Source organism: Hyla sarda, chromosome 1 (assembly GCF_029499605.1).
Source record: "Hyla sarda isolate aHylSar1 chromosome 1, aHylSar1.hap1, whole genome shotgun sequence".
Taxonomy (NCBI): Eukaryota; Metazoa; Chordata; class Amphibia; order Anura; family Hylidae; genus Hyla; species Hyla sarda.
This window is the reverse complement of record NC_079189.1, coordinates 570,773,393-570,788,441: the sequence shown is the minus strand read 5'-3', so window position 1 is coordinate 570,788,441 and position 15,049 is coordinate 570,773,393. Positions and strand designations below refer to the sequence as shown.

General features: G+C 40.3%; 1 protein-coding gene across 7 annotated transcripts in view; it reads left to right on the top strand.

Moving 5' to 3' along the window:
* The first annotated feature begins 673 nt into the window (after positions 1 to 673).
* SKOR2 (SKI family transcriptional corepressor 2) overlaps positions 674 to 15,049 on the top strand; it is a 101,379-nt gene continuing 87,003 nt past the window's right edge. For 2 of the 7 annotated variants that reach the window (XM_056543593.1, XM_056543546.1), the window contains exon 1: positions 674 to 840. The gene's annotated coding sequence lies outside the window, so the exon portion shown is untranslated. Of the gene's footprint in view, positions 841 to 1,052; positions 1,192 to 5,507; positions 5,697 to 8,268; positions 8,375 to 15,049 lie in introns of those variants that run through there. The other 5 variants (XM_056543568.1, XM_056543575.1, XM_056543553.1 and 2 more) reach the window with 5 other exon arrangements.

Genomic DNA, 15,049 nt, shown 5'->3' with positions numbered 1-15,049 from the left:
CCATCTGTCGCGAAACAACAACTACCAGCATGCCCAGACAGCCTTTGACTGACCCGGAGTGCTGGGAGTTGTAGTTTCCCAACATCTGGAGGCATCCTAGTTGGTAAACACTTTATTAAGAAAAGTCTAAATTGGTGACAAAACCAACCCCACCATTACAGAGGAATACTGCATGCAGCCTCCCTGTGTCCAGCCTATGGATGCCAGTCATGTGCACAAAGTACATACAATAGTCAATAGTTGTATTTAGTTTAGATGAAAAATAATTCTGAATAAGCGTAGAAAAATAAAGGTGTCTACCCACCCAGGTATAAATGAGCTCCCGGTCAGATCATACAATGATCACAGGAATGACACAGCACTGATATAGATACACACATCAATGCCCAGCAGGAAGAATTGCTAATGTGGTGGCCCAGTACAGGAGTTGCACCGCTGTACCCTTGCTGCCCTGTCAATCAGACTCCATTCAGTGACCCCTGTACCCCCCCTTTACCTATGTTCCATAAATACTACTAAGTGCCTATGTTATTCAATGTAATGTACATATATTGTTATATACATTAAAGTAATGTTGCTATGTGTTGTAACCAAGGAAGGTACCAGTGACCATGTGACCTACAGGGTGACCTATGGGACCCCTCCAGAGTCTCCTCCGTATAAACCCTGGGAGGAGCTAGTTTAAACTCTTCGGCTCTTCGTCTACTCTTAGTCTCTTCTCTACTGAGTGCATCAAGGACAAGTCCAGAGAGAGTGTCTGGTATCCTGAGGAGGCCCAAAGCCTACCACGCAGCCACGCATCCACAAGTCCACTACCCCACAGGTGAACGTCAAAACCTGGTAAGCTACAAATGGGGTGAAGCCTGTCTAGTCAGTCCCAGTCAAGTCAGTTAAGATTTATCAGTGTCAAGTCAGCGTGGCCCTGCATCAAATTGTCCAAATCCACTACAAGTCTCAGCGAGCCCTAAAGTCTCTGAAGTCAACGGTCACCTCATTGAGCCTGGCTAAGCTGTTAAGACTGTTACACCTGTCTATCTCAGTAAAGCTGCCGTTGTTCCGTAACTTGGCATCGGAGTCATTATTTGCCCCCGTGCCTAGCCCAGGATCCAGCGGTATACCTTTGGGTGGTGAAGAGATTAAACCAGGCCCTGGCGTCACGAAAACATGGGGTTAATGCCATCTGCCCCTAAGGTAACAACATCTGCCCTCATCACACCCTCACCACACTAAGATGAAACTGTGCTAGCATTGCACGTGGCATTACAGGATGGGTGGAACTGGGGATAGGGGTAATATGGAAAATATATATTTATGAACCTGGCAGAAAGGGGGACACCAGGCAGCATCCAATGTGGCTCCGTGTGATCTACTGTATAGAAACATGCTCTATTCTAACCTAACTGATGGTGATGTAAACAGGGTCCCCTGTGACTCAGCTGGTGATGCAAGTGAAGGACAAATGTCCTCTCTCTTGAGATAAGGGCTACATTGCCAAGCTAGTCAGATAATCTCTTCCTTCCTTCATAGGGACACACCATATGGTTACTCAATGGTAGGACATCATACATTGAGACCTAAAAACCACTGGTCATCAGGGACTGACACACTAAGTTAGAGGACACCAATGAGGCCAATGGACTTCAGGAACTGGAACACCAAACCACAATGAGATAGGGACTGTGGGACTGAACCACAAGGATAGGTGGGACCAGAGAGGCAGTAAACCTCAGGACCCACAGCAGATACATCCCTTTCTACTCCACTCAGTGACACTATCTTTAACCCCGTAAGGACAAGACCATTTTAACCTTAAATGGGCACTGTCATGAAGTAAAAAAATTGATATGTTGTAGTACTTAAGTACTACAACATATCTCTAATATACTTTAATTAAAAAAGTGATTTTAAACAAGTTTAAAATCTCTTTTAAATTCGGCCACTAGGGGTCGCCCTCCTATTGACCGAATGCATTCGGCAGTGACGTCACTACTGAATTTCGACTCATTTAAGCCTGGCAATGAGTCGAAATTCAGGCACTGCGGTGCTCGCTCCCGCCTGTCAATCAAACAGGCGAGAGCGAGCACGCTGATAGCTGGGGCTGCGCGCATTGGCCAGCTCCACTGGCCTCGCGCGCGGCCCCGCCCACCCCCGTTACCCTGTCCCCACGAGCGCGATTGCTACCATCACCGCTAGCGGGGTCCCTGTGTCCACTAGCGGTGTCACAAGAATGCCGAGCTCGGCTCTGTTCCCCGTCCCTGTCAGCTCTCAGGGTACGGGAACAGATTTAAAAGCCTCGCGCGCAGCTAACGTAGTACTGCGCATGCGCAGTACTACGCAAATAGCGTAGGGCTAACGCCAGGCTCCTAGCGCTGCCTACGTTAGCCCTACGCTATTTGCATAGTGCTGCGCCTGCGCAGTACTACGTTAGCCGTGCGCGAGGCTTTTAAATCTATTCCCGTACCCTGAGAGCAGACAGGGACGGTGAACAGAGCCACGCTTGGCATTCTTGTGACACCGCTAGTGGGCACAGGGACCCCGCTAGCGGTGATGGTAGCGCTCGCGGGGGACACATTTGACACCGCTAGTGGGCACAGGGACCCCGCTAGCGGTGATGGTAGCGATCGCGCTCACGGGGGGCACATTTGACACTGCTAGTGGGCACAGGGACCCCGCTAGCAGTGATGGTAGCGATTGTGCTTGCGGGGGGAACATTTGACACCGCTAGTGAGCACAGAGACCCCGCTAGCGGTGATGGTAGCGATCGCGCTCGCGGGAGGCATTCTTGTGACACTATGACATTAGACCAGCTGTTTCACAACTACAATTCTCAGCATGGCCTGACAGCTAATAGCAGTCATGGCATGCTGGGAGTTGTAGTTGGGAAACAGCTGGAGGCACCCTATTAGATAAATAACACTCATGCATAGACAATGTGAGGGTGGAAGCAAGCGCCCAGCAAGGCGTCAGTGACGTCACACCTGTTGGGAAGAGCTGCTTTCTGCCCTGCTTAATAGAGCAGATTTAGAAGCACTAAATCTGCTCTATTAAAGCGATTAAAACTTTTTTTTGAAGCCAGGTAGGGGGTTAGGGCTAGATTACTACTAGGTAGGGACATATTAGATTATATAGTACTTGATGGGAGCTACCCTTTAAGGACCAGGCCAATTTTATTTTTGCGTTTTTGTTTTTTCCTCCTCACATTCTAAAATCCATAACTCTTTAATATTTCCATCAACAGACCCATATAAGGGCTTGTTTTTTACTTGACCATTTGTACTAAAAAATTTTAGAGAGGCAATTTTAATGAAAACCACAATTTTGCACATTTTGGAGGATTTTGTTTTCACACTGTCCACTTTACGGTACAAATGACATGCATTCTTTATTCTGTGGGTCAATACGATTAAAATGATACCATGTCTAGATACTTTTATATTTTTGTACCGCTTAAATAAAATCTAAAACTTTTTGTACAAAATCAGTAATCTAAAAATCGCCCTAATTTGACCACCTATAACTTTTTCATTTTTTATGTATATAGGGCGGTATGAGGGCTTATTTTTAGCGCAGTCATCTGTACTTTTTATAGATAACCCATTTGCATATATAAAACTTTTAGATAATTTTTTATTCTTTTTTTTTTTTTTAAATAAAATATGACTAAAAAGCAGCATTTTTGGATTTTTAAATTTTTTACATTTACGCCGTTCACCATACGGTATCATTAACATTATATTTTGATAGTTCGGATATTTACGCATGCGGCAATACCAAATACGTTTATTTTAAAAAATGTACGCTTTTTCGAGGTAAAATGGGAAAAACTGACAATTTTCATTTTTATTGAGGGAGGGGATTTTTCACTTTTTTTATTTTTTATTTTTAAATTTTTCAACTTTTTTTTACACTTTGTTCATTTGATTGCTAATACTGTTCAGTGCTATGCATAGGGCATAGCACTGATCAGTATTATAGATGATCTTCTGCTCTGCTCGATCTCAGACCAGAGCAGAAGACGCCGGGAGACGGGCGGAGGCAGGTGAGGGGACCTCCGGACGCCATTACAGATGATTGGATCCATGCGGCAGCACTGCGGGCGATCCATTCATCTATTCTAACATGGGCACTGCCGGAGATGCCATGATCTGTATTGATCACGGCATCTGAGGGGTTAATGGCAGACATCCGCGCGATCACGGATATCGGCCATTAGCGGCCGGTCCCCGGCTGCCGTGTATGACGCGAGCACCGCTCCGATGCTCGCGGTCATACACAGGACGTAAATGTACATTCTGGTGCGCTAAGTACCACCGCACCAGGACGTACATTTATGTCCGTGGTCATTAAGGGGTTAATGCTTGCTATGGGCAACCAGAATTACACAGCTTTATTTTATTTTACTACTTTAAGAAAAATTCTAACTACATGCATCAAAATTTGTAAAATTGTCCTCTTCTGACCCCTATAACTTTTTTATTTTTCCGCATAAGGGGCTATTTCAGGGCTTATTTTTTTTGTGCCATGATCAGTAGTTTTCATCAGTACCATTTTTATTTTGATGGGACTTTTTGATCACTTTTTATATATATTATGATATAGGTATATGAAGTGACCAAAAATGCACACTTTTGGACTTTACTATTTTTTTTTTATGTGTACGCCATTGACCGTTGAATAGTTTGGACATTTGCGCACACGGCGGTACCACATATGAATATGTTTATTTTTTATAACATCATTTAAAAAAAAAAAAGGAAATGGGAGGATTCAAACTGTTATTAGGATTGGGTTAATTCACTTTTATTAACTTTTTTTAATACACTTTTTACTTTTTTTTCAGTCCCCATAGGGGGCTATACCATGCAATCTTTTGATTGCATACACTGATCAATGCTGAGCGTTGGCTCAGCATTGATCAGTGTTACGGGATTCTGCTGCTCCAGCCTGCAGAACCTGGCCAGAGCCTCAGAGCATCGCAGTGGGCTGTCCCACTGTCCACTTAGCTGAGTAGGACCCTCGATTTCACCGCAGATGTCCTGAATATCTAACCCGAGTTTAGACACGGCAATCAACTTCACAGCGATCAGCTTCACCTTTTCCTCTACACACGTTTTGATAAACACTTTTTTAAAAATGTTGAGGGGAGATTCATCCAAACTTGTGCAGAGAAAAAGTCTACCAGTTGCCCATAGCAACCAATCAGATTTCTTCTTTCATTTTAGATAAAGCCTCTGAAAAATGAAAGACGCAATCTGATTGGTTGCTATGGGCAACTGCTCAACATTTCCTCAGCACAAGTTTTGATGAATCTCCACCGTTATTTTTACTGTACGGTGAACTGTGTAAATTTAAAACTTTAAGGAATGACAAAATCTTTTTTTTTTCTACTTCCACAACATAAAACTTAGCAAAAAAAACTTAAAAGACTTAGCAAAAATTGAACAGTAAAATATATATGAACCACAAAATCTTCCTTATTACCACAAAGATTCACCTCATTCTTTTGTTATGGCTGTGCTTGGAGATGTGGTGATATCTTTGTTGCTGTAGTGCACCTAGGTTCATCTTCCTGAGGAAAACGTGTCTCTATGAATCCTTTCTAAAGGTTTGATATGGCCTCTGGTGTCTCCCTGGAGTCTCCACACCGAGTGACACGAGCTGCCATCTTTTCTCTTTCCCAGAGTATGACTTGTGAGGTAAAAATGTATCATGTGATGTATGTGAGAGATTTGGGTACAATGAGCCACAATTTGAGATGTCCCCAAACTCTGTCCAACATGAGACACATTAATGACTGTGATGAGTTTTATACAGTAGGGAGCAAAATAACATGCGGAATGCAAACCCCACACTACTGATAAATTCTCCCACTGTCTTAACCCCTTAAGGAGGAGCACCATATATGTACGGCACTGCTAAGAGTTACTTAGTTGAATAGCGCAGTACATTTACACGGCTGCGTTCCGGGATCACCACGTCTCCGGAATGCGATGATCGGGCCGGGATGGTTGCTAGCATATAACAACAGCCACCCCGGCATATCACCCAGGGGGTGCCCTGAACGGCGAATCACAGCTCCTCCAGGCAAGTCGGGTCTCTGGTGACCAAGTGGCCTGGAAAATAAGGGTGATTGGTGCTGTCCGAAACACTGGTGCCACTTCACGATCGCTGTGATTGGTCGGCCGGGACTCACTGTACCCCTTGTTACATTCATTGAGGGGCATAGTTTCCAAAATGGGATCACAAATGGGGGAGGGGGTCCACTGTTCTGGCACCATGGGGGCTTTGTAAACTCACATGGCCCCCCGACTTCAATTCCAGTTAAATTCTCTCTCCCAAAGGCCAATGGCGCTCCTTCTCTTATGAGCCCTGTTGTGTACCCGCAGAGGACTTTATGTCCACATATGGGGTATTTCTATACCCAGAAGAAATAGGGTTATAAATGTAGGGGGGCTTTTTCTCCTATTACCCCTTGTGAAAATGAAAAATTTGGGATAACACCAGCATTTTAGTGAAAAAAATCAAATTTTTCATTTTCATGTCCAAATTTAACAAAACTTCGTCAAACACTTGTGGGTGTTAAGGTTCACTGTACCCCTTGTTACATTGTTACATTCCTTGAGGGTGTAGTTTCCCAAATAATGGGCCATGTGGGGCATTTTTTTGCTGTTCTGGCACCATGGAGGCTTCCTAGATGCAACAAGCCCCCCAAAAACCATTTCAGCAAAATTCTCTCTCTAAAAGCCAAATTTAGCTCCTTCTCTTCTGAGCCCTGTAGTGCACTCGTAGAGCACTTTACGTCCACATATGGGTTATTCCCATACTCAGAAGAAAAAGGTTACACATTTTGAGGAGCTTTTTCTCCTATTACCCCTTGTGAAAATGAAAAATTTGGGGTAATTAACATTAGCATTTTAGTGTTAAGGCTCACTGTACCCCTTGTTATGTTCCTTGAGAGGTGTAGTGTGTATTTTCCTAAATAGTGTGCCATGTGTCTCTTCTGAGCCCTGTAATGCGCTCGCAAAGCACTTTACATCCACATATGAGATATTTCCATATGGGAGAGAAATTGGGTTACAAAACAGCTGAGAGGACGGGGGAGGGTCCCTACCTGCCCCCTCTCCGTCCGATCGGCGATCTGCTGCTCCATGCCTGGTAATTAATAAATGTGATTAATAAATGTGATTTCCCTGATAAAAGTTTGAATCCCCCCCTCCCATTTAAAAAAAAAATATGTAAACAAAAATTTACATAAACATATGTGGTATCGCCGCGTGTAAATGTCCGAACCATAAAAATATATTGTTAATTAAACCACATGGTCAATGGTATACATGTAAACAAATTCCAAAGTCCAAAATTGCATATTTTTTTCCCCTTTGCATGCCCTAAAATTTTTTTATAAAAAGCGATCAAAAGTCTCATAAAAAAAATGATACAGATAAAAACTACAGACCACGGCGTAAAAAACTAGTCCCGTATACGGAAAAATAAAAAAGTTATAGGGGTCAGAAGAAGACAATTTCAAACATTCGAATTTTCGTACAAAAAGTTATAGTTTTTTAAGTAAAATAAAATCAAACCTATATATGTTTGATATCATTTTAATCGTATGGACCTACAGAATAAATCATTTTTACCGAAAAGCGCACTGTGTATAATCGGAAACCCCCAAAATTTACAAAATGGCTCTTTTTTTAAATTTTTTTTTTTATTTTGCCTCACAAATATTTGTGAGGCAAAATTGTGAAAAAAAATGCATCATTTTGTAAATTTTGGGGGCTTTCGGTTCTATGCAGTGCACTTTTGTCATAGATTAAGTGGGGAAATGATTGACAGTATTACAAAGTAAAATTGGTGGCACAAAAAAACAAGCCCTCATATGGGTCTGTAGGTGAAAATCGAAAGCGTTATGATTTTTCGGAGGCGAGAAGGAAAAAACAAAAGTGCAAAAATGAAAAATGACTCTGACCTCAAAGGGTTAAATCTACCCTATCCACCGCTCCCCTATGCCTCTTTCCTCAGCCTATAACTTGGCTCCCATTGCTCAGCAAATTCAGTTCAAAATATTAATATGAACAGACAAGGCCACAACCTGTCACCCAGGGATCAAGTCCTGCAGGAACACATGGGAAAAGGTTTCCTGCACTTTTACCACAGCAGGAACAGTGGGGGGAGATTTATCAAAACCTGTGTAGAGGAAGAGTGGTGCAGTTGCCCATAGTAACCAATCAGATCACTTCTTTCCTTTTTCACAGGCCTCATTAGAAAAGAAAGAAGTAGATTGGTTGCTATGGGCAACTGCACCACTCTTCCTCCCCCACTGTTTCCATTAACGGGTGTCCTGCAGGACCAGACTGTGAGTGAAAAACTTGTGAGTTCCCACACTTTTCTCAGGACTTAACCTCTGCTGTCCCCTCCATACATCTCTGACCTGATCTCCTGATACATCCCTTCATGTAGTACCTGTACCTTACAGGACTTCCATCTGTTCTCTTCCCTTGTCTGCTCCTCATGCAATCTTCTCCAAGACTTCTCCCATAGTTCTCCCATGCTCCAGAACTACCCAACAATTAAGACTATTATGCACAACATTAAAACCTTCAACATTAAAGGGGTACTCTGCCCCTAGCATCTTATCCACTAACCGAAGGATAGGGCATAAGATGTCTGATCTCGGGGTCCCACTGCTGGGGACCCCCAGGATCTCTGCTGCAGCACCCCGCTATCATTACTGCACAGAGCAAACTCGCTCTGTGTCTAATGACTGGCGATACAGGGGCTGGAGCATTGTGCCGTCACGGCTCCGCCCCCTTGTGACATCACAACCCACCCCCTTAATGCAAGTCTATGGGAGGGGGCGTGGTGGCCATCACCCTCTCATAGACTTGTATTGAGGGGCGGGCTGTGACCTCACGATGCTCCGGCCCCTGTATTGCCCGTCATTACGCACAGAGCGAGTTTGCTCTGTGCAGTAATGATAGCGGGGTGCTGCAGCAGAGATCCCGGGGGTCCCCAGCAGCAGGACCACTGCGATCTAACATCTTATCCTCCTTTGGATAGGGTATAAGATGTTAGGGGCGGAGTACCCCTTTAACTTCAAAACCCCATCACCTCAGAAAATGCCTACAACCTTTACAGCAACCCTTCTGTCACGGCTCTGATATATTATCTGTTGCGTCCTCAGCTACTGTCTCCTTCTCCCTCCAAATCCTGTATACTGAGACCAATATTACCAATAATAATGCCAGTATACCAGGAGGAAATATTATCACCATACATAGCACCATTATATTGTTACTGACAAAATCCTGTATACTGAGAACAATATTACCAATAATAATGCCAGTATACCAGGAGGAAATATTATCACCATACATAGCGCCATTATATTGTTACTGACAAAAAAAATCCTGTATACTGAGAACAATATTACCAATAATAATGCCAGTATACCAGGAGGAAATATTATCACCATACATAGCACCATTATATTGTTACTGACAAAATCCTGTATACTGAGAACAATATTACCAATAATAATGCCAGTATACCAGGAGGAAATATTATCACCATACATAGCGCCCTTATATTGTTACTGACAAAAAAATCCTGTATACTGAGAACAATATTATCAATAATACCAGAATACAAGGAGGAATATTATCACCATGTATATTACCATCATACTGTTACAAATGAAATCCTGTATACTACCAATATTACCAAATATACCAATACATAAGAAGGATTATCATGACCATATATAGTACCATTATACTATTACTGACCAAATCCTGTGTACTGAGACGAATATTACCAACAATACCAGTACACAAGGAGGAATATTATCAACATACATATTACCATCATACTATTACTAACGAAATACTGTATACTGACCAATATTACCAATAATACTAGTATACAAAGAAGGAATATCATCATCATACAAATTACCATCATTCTGTTACTGACAATTCCTGTATACAGAGACCAATATAAGCAATAATACCAGTATATAAAATGGAAATATCACCCAAATAGCAGTTAGGCCTCCTCTGTGCCACCATATGGGAGTTAAATCCCCCACTCTGTCCAGCCACTCAATAATTTAATAGTAGTTAGAACCCCCACACTGTCCTTATAGCACTGTTAGGTCCTTATTACTTACCTATGTCCTCCACACTGTCCCTATAGCACTGTTAGGTCCCTATTACATAAGTAGGTCCTCCACACTATCCCTATATAGTACAGGTAGAGATGTATAGCATATGTGACGTATATAATACAGATGAAGGTAGAGATGTGATTATATAATACAGGTGAAGGTGGAGATGTGATGTATATAATACAGGTGAAGGTAGAGATGTGATGTATATAATACAGGTGAAGGTAGAGATGTGATGTATATAATACAGGTGAAGGTGGAGATGTGATGTATATAATACAGGTGAAGGTAGAGATGTGATGTATATAATACAGGTGAAGGTAGAGATGTGATGTATATAATACAGGTGAAGGTAGAGATGTGATGTATATAATACAGGTGAAGGAAGAGATGTGATGTATATAATACAGGTGAAGGTAGAGATGTGATGTATATAATACAGGTGAGGGTAGAGATGTGATGTATATAATACAGGTGAAGGTAGAGATGTGATGTATATAATACAGGTGAAGGTAGAGATGTGATGTATATAATACAGGTGAGGGTAGAGATGTGATGTATATAATACAGATGAAGATAGAGATGTGATGTATATAATACAGGTGAAGGTATAGATGTAATGTATATAATACAGGTGAGGATAGAGATGTGATGTATATAATACAGGTGAGGATAGAGATGTGATGTATATAATACAGGTGAAGGTAGAGATGTGATGTATATAATACAGGTGAAGGTAGAGATGTGATGTATATAATACAGGTGAAGGAAGAGATGTGATGTATATAATACAGGTGAAGGTAGAGATGTGATGTATATAATACAGGCGAGGGTAGAGATGTGATGTATATAATACAGGTGAAGGTAGAGATGTGATGTATATAATACAGATGAAGGTATAGATGTGATGTATATAATACAGGTGAGGGTAGAGATGTGCTGTATATAATACAGGCGAGGGTAGACATGTGATGTATATAATACAGGTGAAGGTAGAGATGTGATGTATATAATACAGGTGAGGGTAGAGATGTGCTGTATATAATACAGGCGAGGGTAGAGATGTGATGTATATAATAAAGGTGAAGGTAGAGATGTGATGTATATAATACAGGTGAGGGTAGAGATGTGATGTATATAATACAGGTGAAGGTAGAGATGTGATGTATATAATACAGGTGAAGGTAGAGATGTGATGTATATAATACAGGTGAGGGTATAGATGTGATGTATATAATACAGGTGAAGGTATAGATGTGATGTATATAATACAGGTGAAGGCAGAGATGTGATGTATATAATACAGGTAAAGGTAGGGACGAGATTTATATAATACAGGTGAAGGTAGAGATGTGATGTATATAATACAGGTGAAGGTAGAGATGTGATGTATATAATACAGGTGAGGGTATAGATGTGATGTATATAATAAAGGTGAAGGTATAGATGTGATGTATATACAGGTGAGGGTATAGATGTGATGTATATACAGGTGAGGGTAGAGATATGATGTATATAATACAGGTGAGGATATAGATGTGATGTATATAGTACAGGTGAAGGTATAGATGTGATGTATATAGTACAGGTGAGGGTATAGATGTGATGTATATATACAGGTGAAGGTATAGATGTGATATATATAATACAGGTGAGGGTATAGATGTGATGTATATAATACAGGTGAAGGTAGAGATGTGATGTATATAATACAGGTGAGGGTAGAGATGTGATGTATATAATACAGGTGAGGGTATAGATTTGATGTGTATAATACAGGTGAGGGTAGAGATGTGATGTATATGCAGGTGAGGGTATAGATGTGATGTATATACAGGTGAGGGTAGAGATATGATGTATATAATACAGGTGAGGATATAGATGTGATGTATATAGTACAGGTGAAGGTATAGATGGGATGTATATAGTACAGGTGAGGGTATAGATGTGATGTATATAATACAGGTGAAGGTATAGATGTGATGTATATAATACAGGTGAGGGTATAGATGTGATGTATATAATACAGGTGAAGGTAGAGATGTGATGTATATAATACAGGTGAGGGTAGAGATGTGATGTATATAATACAGGTGAGGGTATAGATTTGATGTATATAATAAAGGTGAGGGTAGAGATGTGATGTATATAATACAGGTGAGGATAGAGATGTGATGTATATAATACAGGTGAGGGTATAGATGTGATGTATATAATACAGGTGAAGGTAGAGATGTGATGTATATAATACAGGTGAGGGTAGAGATGTGATGTATATAATACAGGTGAGGGTATAGATTTGATGTGTATAATACAGGTGAGGGTAGAGATGTGATGTATATAATACAGGTGAGGGTAGAGATGTGATGTATATAATACAGGTGAAGGTAGAGATGTGATGTATATAATACAGGTGAGGGTATAGATGTGATGTATATAATACAGGTGAAGGTATAGATGTGATGTATATGCAGGTGAGGGTATAGATGTGATGTATATACAGGTGAGGGTAGAGATATGATGTATATAATACAGGTGAGGATATAGATGTGATGTATATAGTACAGGTGAAGGTATAGATGGGATGTATATAGTACAGGTGAGGGTATAGATGTGATGTATATAATACAGGTGAAGGTATAGATGTGATGTATATAATACAGGTGAGGGTATAGATGTGATGTATATAATACAGGTGAAGGTAGAGATGTGATGTATATAATACAGGTGAGGGTAGAGATGTGATGTATATAATACAGGTGAGGGTATAGATTTGATGTATATAATAAAGGTGAGGGTAGAGATGTGATGTATATAATACAGGTGAGGATAGAGATGTGATGTATATAATACAGGTGAGGGTATAGATGTGATGTATATAATACAGGTGAAGGTAGAGATGTGATGTATATAATACAGGTGAGGGTAGAGATGTGATGTATATAATACAGGTGAGGGTATAGATGTGATGTATATAATACAGGTGAGGGTAGAGATGTGATGTATATAATACAGGTGAGGGTATAGATGTGATGTATATACAGGTGAGGATAGAGATGTGATGTATATAATACAGGTGAGGGTATAGATGTGAAGTATATAATACAGGTGAAGGTATAGATGTGATGTATATAATACAGGTGAGGGTATAGATGATGATGATGTATATATAACAGGTGAGGGTATAGATGTGATGTATATAATACAGGTGAGGGTATAGATGTGATGTATATAATACAGGTGAGGGTATAGATGTGATGTATATACAGGTTAGGATAGAGATGTGATGCATATAATACAGGTGAGGGTATAGATGTGATGTATATACAGGTGAGGATAGAGATGTGATGTATATACAGGAGAGGATAGAGATGTGATGTATATAATACAGATGAAGGTACAGATGTGATGTATATAATACAGGTGAAGGAAGAGATGTGATGTATATAATACAGGTGAGGATAGAGATGTGATGTATATAATACAGGTGAAGGTAGAGATGTGATGTATATAATACAGGTGAGGATAGAGATGTGATGTATATAATACAGGTGAAGGTATAGATGTGATGTACATAGTACAGGTGAGGGTATAGATGTGATGTATATAGTACAGGTGAGGGTATAGATGTGATGTATATAATACAGGTGAAGGTAGAGATGTGATGTATATAATACAGGTGAGGGTATAGATGTGATGTATATAGTACAGGTGAGGGTATAGATGTGATGTATATAGTACAGGTGAGGGTATAGATGTGATGTATATAATACAGGTGAAGGTAGAGAAGTGATGTATATAATACAGGTGAGGGTATAGATGTGATGTATATAATACAGGTGAAGGTATAGATGTGATGTATATACAGGTGAGGGTATAGATGTGATGTATATACAGGTGAGGGTAGAGATATGATGTATATAATAGAGGTGAGGGTATAGATGTGATGTATATAGTACAGGTGAAGGTATAAATGTGATGTATATAGTACAGGTGAGGGTATAGATGTGATGTATATAATACAGGTGAAGGTATAGATGTGATGTATATACAGGTGAGGGTATAGATGTGACGTATATACAGGTGAGGGTATAGATGTGATGTATATACAGGTGAGGATAGAGATGTGATGTATATACAGGTGAGGGTATAGATGTGATGTATATAATACAGGTGAAGGTATAGATGTGATGTATATAATACAGGTGAAGGTAGAGATGTGATGTACATAATACAGGTGAAGGTATAGATGTGATGTATATAATACAGGTGAAGGTAGAGATGTGATGTACATAATACAGGTGAAGGTATAGATGTGATGTATATAATACAGGTGAGGGTATAGATGTGATGTATATACAGGTGAGGGTATAGATGTGATGTATATAGTACAGGTGAGGGTATAGATGTGATGTATATAATACAGGTGAAGGTAGAGATGTGATGTATATAATACAGGTGAAGGAAGAGATGTGATGTACATAATACAGGTGAAGGTAGAGATGTGATGTATATAATACAGGTGAGGGTAAAGATGTGATGTATATAATACAGGTGAAGGTATAGATGTGATGTATATAGTATAGGTGAGGGTATAGATTTGATGTATATAGTACAGGTGAGGGTATAGATGTGATGTATATAATAGAGGTGAAGGTAGAGATGTGATGTATATAATACAGGTGAGGGTATAGATGTGATGTATATAATACAGGTGAGGATAGAGATGTGATGTATATAATACAGGTAAAGGTACAGATGTGATGTATATAATACAGGTGAAGGTAGAGATGTGATGTATATAATACAGGTGAAGGTAGAGATGTGATGTATATAATACAGGTGAAGGAAGAGATGTGATGTATATAATACAGGTGA